The sequence below is a fragment of the Myotis nattereri genome (assembly GCF_964212035.1).
Source record: "Myotis nattereri genome assembly, chromosome: 9".
NCBI lineage: Eukaryota > Metazoa > Chordata > Mammalia > Chiroptera > Vespertilionidae > Myotis > Myotis nattereri.
Genome location: NC_138084.1, coordinates 62,389,734 through 62,399,853, shown reverse-complemented (window position 1 = coordinate 62,399,853; position 10,120 = coordinate 62,389,734).

The following is a 10,120-nucleotide window of genomic DNA, read 5'->3' as shown; positions in this document are numbered from 1 at the left end:
TCATCCTCCGGAAATTCTGTTTCTTTGTTATGAGGTGAGGCCACAACATTAGCAACAAAGAAACAAAATTTCTGGAGGATGAAGCCCCGAAATCAGGATTTAAAAAAGATTCCCAGGTGATTCTAATGGGCAGCCAAGGTTGGGAACCACTGTTTTAAAGGCAAGAACAAAACAGAAGTATCCAGCCGGTCGCAGCGTCTAGCTCAGGGGACAGGCCTGTCTTCTGCTGCTCAGAGATAGAAACGCCAAAGGCAGAGTCCAGATTCCCGGACGGCGACGCTAAGAGTTCTGGCTTTGTTATAATAAGCTCTTGAGGCTCCCCCAGAACCTACCCCACCAGCGGTGTGATAGGATGTTCAAGGAGTTTAATTGCCAGGGAAACCCCAGCCTGGCCAGGAAGACCCTGTGATTGTTTAACTCCTAAGACAGTCCCTGCTCTCCCCTGCACCTGCCCACAACGCGTGTGGCTGAGCCAGGGAAGCCCTGGGTGACCAGGCAGGATGCAGGACTGCAAAAGACAGACTCTCACTTCAACAGTAAAGGGGTAATCTTTGGTCCCTGAGCTGAAAACCAGGGGTACACTGGCTTGAGCCACAGCTGGATGAAAGGCAGCTACGCTGTTATCACAGCCCCTTCCCTCAGCAGGCATGGGGGTGCCCAGCGCCCCGAGCCTCACAACCTACTGAGTGACAGCTCCAGTTGTTAGCGAACATCTCCAAAAGCTCTGAAGAGGGATTCTGAGCAAGGGCCCCACGGCGCTGGTGCGCGGTCACGTGTCCACCTCTGCTGCTGGGAGAAGGAGCGAGGGGGTGGGGCTGGGGGGGATGGTGCGCGCTAGGTGTGCAGTTATATCCGGAATACCTGGAGTTTGCCCTAAAGGGCCTAACCGGTTTGGCTCAGTGGATAGAGCGTCGGATGCGGACTCAAGGGTCCCAGGTTCAATTCCGGTCAAGGGCATGTAACTTGGTTGCGTGCACATCCCTAGTAGGGAGTGTGCAGGAGGCAGCTGATCGGTGTTTCTAACTCTCTATCCCTCTCTGTAAAAAAAAAAAAAAAAAAGAAGAAGAAAAGAAATACCTGGAGTTTGTTTTCCTCATAGAGGTCAGAACCTTCATAGAGGCCATGTCCTGTGGTCAGGAGACTGCATGCTGGGAGTACATTGTGGAGGCCTGTCTTTACGCCCCAGAAGGGAGGCCCTCATCTGTCTCTTTCTCAGGAACCGCAATGAACCTGGCAGATCAGGGGGATCCTCTGGGGGCGCAGCGCCCGGGAAAGCTCAGCCTGCCCCTGGAAGCCATCAGCGCCCCAGCCCAGCAGCCAGACCATGACATGCCCTCACGGGAGAGTGGCATCACTGTGTTCATGTTCTTCACTGAAACAGGGAATTTTTATTGCCGTTAAAGATCGGGGAGGACACATTCCACAGGGTCGCGTGTAAGAAGATCAGGAACTGGGTTAACTGGGAGCACACACAAACCGAGGATTCTAATGAAGAGGCATAGAGTCCGCATTCCCTCCTCACCACACAGAGAGGTCTGCTGAAGTCAGCTCAGCACACTGCTGGGCACACCACAAATCCCAGGGCCCCCGGGAGGCAGCCTGACTCTCCACTGTCTTAAAATGCAACCATGATACCTTCGGAAAATGGGTATAAATAGAAAGGATTTAGGCACCAAAAGGTGTGAGCATAAATGCAGCACAGCTGGGAGTGGTCTGAGCGTGCCAACCCCCGCCACCTGCTGGCTTCGCAGGGTGGGCTGCTGCAGCTGGAGGGAGGGGCGCCTGTTAACGAGGGGTCAGGCACAACCTCGCCTTTCTCTTCCAATGCCCCGTGTGTCCGTCAGCCTTCAATTGCAGGGGCAGGAAGAGCCACCCTCAGACCTGACCCGGTGACATAATTATCAGCCGAAGATGCTGAGCCTGGAACCAAACAGAGACACTGGATGGGCTGCCTGCCTGTGGAGAGGGTTGGAGTGTGAGCTGCTGCTGTTGCCCTGGATGTTTAGGGTGGGGTCATTCGTCATGGGACTGTGAGCGTGACGTGAAGGCTTGCAGAGCGGGTCAGGGTCTGTGGCCTCGTGGGCAGCGCAGGCATGTGTGGCAGCTGTTGTTTCTGGCTGTCCCACCGGGTCCCAGCGTGGTTTTCCCCCATCATCCTTCTCCTGCAAAGAATCTGGAAGAGGCCTGGCTAGCTGTTTGCCTCCTTCCTGTGGACAGTGATTGAGCTCTTCAGAGGCTGTTGTGTAACCTAAGCTGCTCTGATTAAAAAAAAAAAAAAAATCCCTGGAATTAACTGCAAAGTGTTCCATGTGACATCCTGCCCAGATCTTTAGAGTGACTTCCCGTTGTAATTAAATCCGAACTCACAGCCTCTGAGAAGCAAGCGCAGGATCTAACCCGAATTCTATTTCCTCATCCGCTTCCTCGTGGCTTGCTGTCCTACAACCCTGCCAACACGGGCTTTCTCTGAGTCCCTATTCCATTCCAAGTCTTGCCAATGAAAGACCTTTCCTTTGCTTTTAAGTCTCCTCTTTTGTGACTCTTCTCACGCTGATTCACTATTTTTTCTTTTTTTCTTGGTGGTGAGGGGAAGAAATTTTTAAAAATATAATTTCAAACTTACAGAAAAGTTATAAGAACAGCAAAATGAATTTCTGATTCCAATTATCCAGATTCATCAATTGCCCCATTTGCTTCTTCATTCTCTCGATATATATTGTATATGTAAATGCCATTTATTTACTCTATTTGAGCATAACGTGGAGATATTACAACCCCTGCTCTAAAGACTCTTGTGTGTATTTCCCAAGAATGAGGACATTCTCTTTCAGAACAAGAATGCAATTTTCAAAATCAAGAAAATGTAACATTAGTATAACAGGATTCATTAATCCATTCTCCATATTCAAATTTCACCAACTGTCCCAATGACAGCCTTTAGAGCAGTATGTTTTCCAGTCCATTATCTCATATAGTGCTTCATTGATAGGTCTTTACTCTCCTTTTATCTGGAAAGGTTCTCAGACTTTGTCATTTCTATCCATACATCACAAATTTGGGGACTATCTTTAATAGCTATCAAGTATAGTCATGAATATTTCTGACATCATGTGACTATAGACTCCCAGAATTTTCTTTCTTAAGACTGTTCTTTATTATTATTATTATTATTATTATTATTATTAGTGAGGCAGGGAGAGGGAGAAAGATAGAAACAGCAATAATGAGCGAGAATATTGATCCCCTCTTGGGGATCGAGCCTGCAACCTGGGCATGTGCCCTCACCAGGAATCAAACCATGATCTTCTAGTTCATGGGCTGACAACCACTGAGCCACACCAGCCAAGCTGAAGACTATTATTCATAGGAATTATTATGTAACCTGAAGGCCAAGATCATCAGCCCTCTGACACAGGAGCAAGATCTCAGGCCTCCTCTCAGCAGGAAGCCGAGCATTCATACTGTCTTGTCAGTCCCCGGCTTTTGCTTTCTTACATCTGGGCTACCATCCTCCTTCGACCCATGGGGCCCGTGGACTCGGCTCTGCCCACAGTCGGGTACCTTCTGAATCCCCCCAGAGCTGCAGCTGCGACCCCTCTCCCACACTAGCCTCCGGCCCAGCAGTTCTCACTTTGGCTGCACGCTACCTTAGCATCACCTGAGGCTCTTTAAAGGCTGCTTGTGCCCAGGCCAATTCAATCAGAGTTTCTGCAGGAGGGATTCCAGTTACTGCTCTCTCCTCTCCTTTATAAGCTTAAGCACAGGTCTTGATTACTTTTCTTTGTCACAGCCCAAAACAGGTTCTGCATCTGAACTTAAGAAAGGAATGAGTGAAGGGAACTACAACATTCAAAACAGAGGCACATACAAACAAAACCTTCCCTCCGGCTACTTTACATGGCGGCTGTCTGACACCCAGGCTGCCTGCACCTCCTCAGGGGCCTTCTGTGGGAGCCTCCATGTGTACTTAGCTCTTTGGGGCAGAAAACCCCTCGCCACCGCTGAGAGTTTTCACAAGGAAACCTAGAGTAGACTGAAGAGGACACGCGGAGAAAATGTAGGTACTACAGAAGAAAAAATCCATAGCACTACCTCATTAATCCAAGCATTTAGTATCTTGGTGTACCATAGTCTTTTCCCACATCAGTGTCTATAGTCCTTAAAAACCATGTGCAGGAGAATTGAATCTGCAGCTGAAGAGCGTAGCATCATATGCAGAAATCAAGACAGGACAGCCAAGGACCTTACTCTAAAACACACACACACACACACACACACACACACAAAACCCCAGAGGCCCCCTGGCTGGGTAGCTCAGTTGGTTACAGTATCATCCAGCTACACCAAGGTTGTGGGTTTAATCCCTAGTCAGGGTACATAAATGTAAATAAGTGGAACAACAAATCCATGTTTCTCCCTTCCTCTCTCCCTCTCTCTCCAAAAATCAATAATTTTTTAAAAATATGTAGACACTAATTAGAAAATAGGAATAAATAGGACAAATGAAAATTATATAACATTGTATGTCAACTATATTTAATTTTAAAAAGTTAAAATAAAAATATATTCAAAATATGCATGAGGAACCTGATAAAGACAAAAATACCCCCCACTCTTTCCATTCATAACTTCAGGGTATTATGTATCATCGCTGTAGGCATTATATTCTCCAAGACGGTTTTGTTTGTTAGTCACCCCGACGGGATTATAAGGGTCTTGATTTTTTTCCTGTACTTTTTACTTGTATCCCTCATGGCACCCAGTCCGTGTTATGAACATAGTAAGGGTGCAGCAAATGCCCCCCTGGAGTTATCAGATCCATTGAACGTCTGAGGCAAGAGATACAAGGAAAGAACTACAAAATGTGATGTGGCATTTTCACCAGAACGTGTGACCTTGTTTCTTAATGTGGTTCTTGAGTGTCGTCTATGTCTGCAAGGACTCCGTAAGCATCTGACGCACAGGGGCTGTAGCTCGTGCTCCCTGATTTTATGTTCTTAGTTACACAGTTCTGACACAGCAGAACCACTTCAGCGATTGCTACAAAGTCCACGGCTAATTAAAAATAAGCCTCACCCTACCCAGCGCTGCTCAGTGGTTAGTGTCAGCCTGTGTACTAAAGGGCCGCGGTTTCCACTCCTGGTCAAGGGCATGTACCTGGGTTGCGGGCTCCATCCACCTCTGGTCCGGGTGCATGAGGGAGGCAACCAGTCGATGTGATGTGTCTCTCTCACATTGATGTTCCTCTCTCTCTCTCTCTTTCTCTCTCTCTCTCTTTTTCTCTCTCTCTCCCTTCCTCCCTCCCTTCTACTCTCTGAAAAAGCAGTGGAAAAAATATCCTCAGGTGAGGATTACCCAAAAAATAATAAATAAATAAATAAATAAATAAAACCTCATATGCTAAAGAGCCAAATCAATACAAATGTCAAATAATGCAGAACAGAGTCAGATGTCAAATAACACGTTGGCATTCCTAAGCATGTGTGTTTTAGCGGCTTTGTTCTATATTATAGAGAGAGGGGTCCCAGTCTGAGGGAAGGGAGTGTAGCAAAGTTAGCATTGGTGGTGCTGGTGATGGTCGTGATCCTCATTTCTTATTACATTGTAAAAAGCAAGAAAATAACAAGAGTGCTCACAGTATATATTTTTTAAAGTAACATCTAGGGCCTAGACCGGTGATGGCGAACCTATAACACGCATGTCAGAGGTGACACGTGAACTCATTTTTTTGGTTGATATTTCTTTGTGAAATGGCATTTAAATATATAAGATAAATATCAAAAATATAAATCTTTGTTTTACTATGGTTGCAAATATCAAAAAAATTTCTATATGTGACATGGCACCAGAGTTAAGTTAGGGTTTTTCAAAATGCTGACACACCGAGCTCAAAAGGTTCGCCATCACTGGCCTAGACTCTAAGCAATAAATTTAAGAAAAGGTACATACAAATGTGGTCATCTCTTGGTTCTGAATGTAGTGCAGTGTAACTGTTTCATTTAAGTAGTGTTTAACTTTGATGGAAATTTTAAAGGGTTGGTAAATTGTAGATTCAATATTCTGTGTGATTACTTTCCCCGTAATCCATGAATAATCATTAACTATATTTTACCTATTAGTATGTAAACTCAAAACGCCATTAAGAAGCAGTCAGTATTCTCTAACACCACAAGATGGTGATGTTGCTCCATTTAAAACAGTGGTTCTCAACCTTGGCTGCCCATTAGAATCACCTGGGAATCTTTTTTAAATCCTGATTTCTGGGCCTCATCCTCTGGAAATTCTGTTTCTTTGTGACTAATGTTGTGGCCCCACCTCATAACAAAGAAACAGAATTTCCGGAGGATGAGGCCCAGAAATCAGGATTTAAAAAAGATTCCCAGGTGATTCTAATGGGTAGCCAAGGTTGAGAACCACTGATTTAAAATACTCTTTTTCAAAGCCATTTCAACTTTCTCCAGACACTTGTGCTTTCTTTGCCAAAATGTAAGATTTCAAGATATTCGGTGCTTCCAAATGATGTTAGAACTAAAGCCATCTACACAGAAAAATTATAACAGCGATTTCCAATTTAAAATGTGTCACTGGAGTGTGAATTATGGCTTTATTTCTGCTAGCTGTACACTTTTGATTTGTATGGACTTTTGTGGTGTCTATAGTGTGTGTGTTTTGAACAAATAATGCTGAAACGATTAGATATTCACATGCAAAGAAAATGACTCTAGACATAAACCTTACACGCTATACAAAGATATAACTTTAAAATGCCCTATAGACTTAAGTGTAAAATGAAAAACTATACAATTTCTAGAAGATAAAATAGTAAGAAATTTAGGTAACCTTGGTTTTTTTTAAATACAACACCAAAAACACAATCCATGAAAGAAAACATTGGTAAGTTGGATTTTATTATTTAAAACTTCTGCTCTGCAAAGGACACAGTTAAGAGAATGAGGGAGGGAAAGCCACAGACTAAGAAAAAACATTTGTAAAACACATATCTGATCAAAAGACTTATGCCTAACCTGGTCAGTGTAGCTTAGTGGTTGAATGTTGAGCAAGAGGTCACGGTTCAATTCCCGGTCAGCGCACAAGCCTGACTTGTGGGCTCCATCCCTGGTAGAGGGCGTGCAGGAGGCAGCCAATCAATGATTCTCTCGCATCATTGATGTTTCTATCTCTCTCTCCCTCTTCTTCCTCTCTGAAATTAATATACTAGTATACTAGTATATGTGTGTGTGTGTGTGTATATATACATATATACATATATATGTGTATATATATATATATAGAGAGAGAGAGAGAGAGAGAGAGAGAAAGAGAGAGAGAGAGAGAGAGAGAGAGAGAGAGAGAGAAAGAGAGAGAGAGAGAGAGAGAGAGAGAGAGAGAGAGAGAGAGACGACTTATGCAAGGGTCCTCAAACTATGGCCCACGGGCCACATGCAAATACAAATATTGTATTTGTTCCGTTTTGTTTTTTTTACTTCAAAATAAGATATGTGCAGTGTGCATAGGAATTTGTTCATAGTTTTTTTTTTTAAACTATAGTCCGGACCTCCAACAGTCTGAGGGACAGTGAACTGGCCCCCTGTTCAAAAAGTTTGAGGACCCCTGGATTTATGCCTATATTATACCAAGAACTCTTAAAACCTAACAATAAGAAAACAAATAATCCAATCAAAAAGTTGGCAAAAGATCTAAACACATACATCACTAAAGAAAATATCTACATGGCAAATAGCATATGAAAAGATGCTCAACATCAAATATTAGGAATTGCAAACTAAACAACAATGAGATCACTACACACCTATTAGAATGGCTAAAATCCAAAACACAGGCCACACCAAATACCAGTGAGATTGTGGATCACAGGAACTCTAATTCATGGCTAGTGGGAATGCCACATGGTAAAGCCACTTTGGAAAGATCCTTTCTTACAAAGCTAAACAGTCTTACTATATGATTCAGCAATTGCATTAATAGATGTTTACCTAAATGACTTGAAAATACCTGTCCACACAAAAACATGTATACAAATGTTTATAACAGCCCCCAAACTAGAAGCAATCAAAATGTTTTATCTTCAATAGGAGAATGTATAAACTGTGGTACATTCATACAGTGGAATATTATTCAGTGATGAGAAGAAATGAGTTATTGAGCCATGAAAAGACATGGAGAAAAACCAAGTGCATATTGCTAAGTAAAAGAAGTCAATTTATAATTCTAACGTTATAACATTGTGGAAAAGGCGAAACTATAGAGAGTCAAAAGATCGGTGGTTGCCAAGGGGGAGGAAGGAAGGGAGGGAATGATGAACAGGTGGAACCCAGGATTTTTAGGGCAGTAAAACTATTTTGTGTGATACTGAAATGGTGGCTACATGACATTATTTATGCATTTGTTAAAACCGATAAAGCTGTAAAGCACAAAGAATGAACCCTAATGTAAACTATGGACCTTCGTTAATAACAATGTATCATTATTGGTTCACTAATTAGAGTAAGTGTGCCATACTGGTGCAAGATTTTGATAATTGGGTAACATGCAAGGGGTGGGGTGACAGTATGGAAGAAAGGGTATATGGGAACTTCCTGTATTTTTTTTTACATAAACCTAAAACTGCTCTGGAATTCCAGTTACGCACCTGGAATCTGTATAATTTTGTTAACCAGTGTCACCCAAATCAATTCAATAAAAAGGAAAAAAATAAAATAAAACTTTTTCTAAAAATTAATTCTATTAATAACAAGAACCAGGTAATTATGTCACATTTTATAGTACTTTTTAAATGATTGTTACAAAGAATAGCTTATGAAGTTAACTAGAGCTCTATGATAGTATTATTCGTTTCAAATAAAATTCTGCATACGGTGCATACATTTAGGCAATTCACTTACTATATATTAAGAGATTTTATCACAAGGTCTCTTCATTATCTACAGGGTCCAGGATCCTATTGTTGAATGTGGAAAACACTAGTGAACATGATCTTTATATTGAAGATACAGTCATGACCCTAAAATCCTTGACAGGTATGTGTCTTATTTATCTTGACATATCTCATTCCACCTAGTTACTAGTATATACATATATTTTTAAATGTTTGTCAAATAAGTTATTTTTAAAATGAATGAATTTATATATGGGTTGTATAACAATTCTTCACATAGTCCTTTCCACTGGTTTGTTATTAGCCTCTGACAATAAGTGAAGTGTGTGGTAGTCATTATTCCTCCTCTTGGACACCACTGAGCAGAAAGATCATTATAAGACTCATCTACAAATTCTTTAATTCATCTTGGCTAACCATTTTTAAGGGAGTCAGACACTATAAATCTCTGCTAGCATTTTAATTAGAAACCCAAACAAACGAAGATCTATTGCCATGGATGTTTGAAGAATGTAAGTCTCACAACAAACCATTACATCTTTTTTTCTCAAAAAATGTTTTATTTACTATGGTAAAATATATATAACTTAAAATTTCCCATTTTAACTGCACCACTAAGTGATAATTATTACATCCATAATGCTGTGTAGCCATCACACAACTATTTTCTAACTTTTTCACAATCCCAAGTGGAAACTCTGTATCCATCTCCTCCTTGTTGTCTGAAGCGCAGAAGCAACCACAAATCCCTGTGAAATTCATTACAAAAATCCATTGAGAGGTATATCATCTGTCTCATTATGTTTGTTGTCTAATTATTTCTGGATTTTTCTTGATTTTTTAAGATCCCATAAAAAAAATGTGGTTCTTTGAAACTAGAGATGTCAAGTAAAAGGCTTACATTCTATAAAGCACCTACTTATTCATGCCCGGCCATTGTCGCTCAGTGGTTGAGCATTGACCCATGAACCAGGAGGTCATGGTTCAATTCCTGGTCAGGGCACATGCCGGCGGTGCCGATCCCCAGTAGAGGGCGTGCAGGAGGTAGTGATTCTCTCTCATCATTGATGTTTCTCTCCCTCTCCCTTCCTCTCCGAAATTATATATATATATATATTTTAAAGCACCTACTTATTCAAAAGCTAGATTCCTAAAGGATAGACCAGTGCCTGACATTTAGTAAATACTAAGTAGGTATTCACTGAATGCACAAATGAAAGCTTC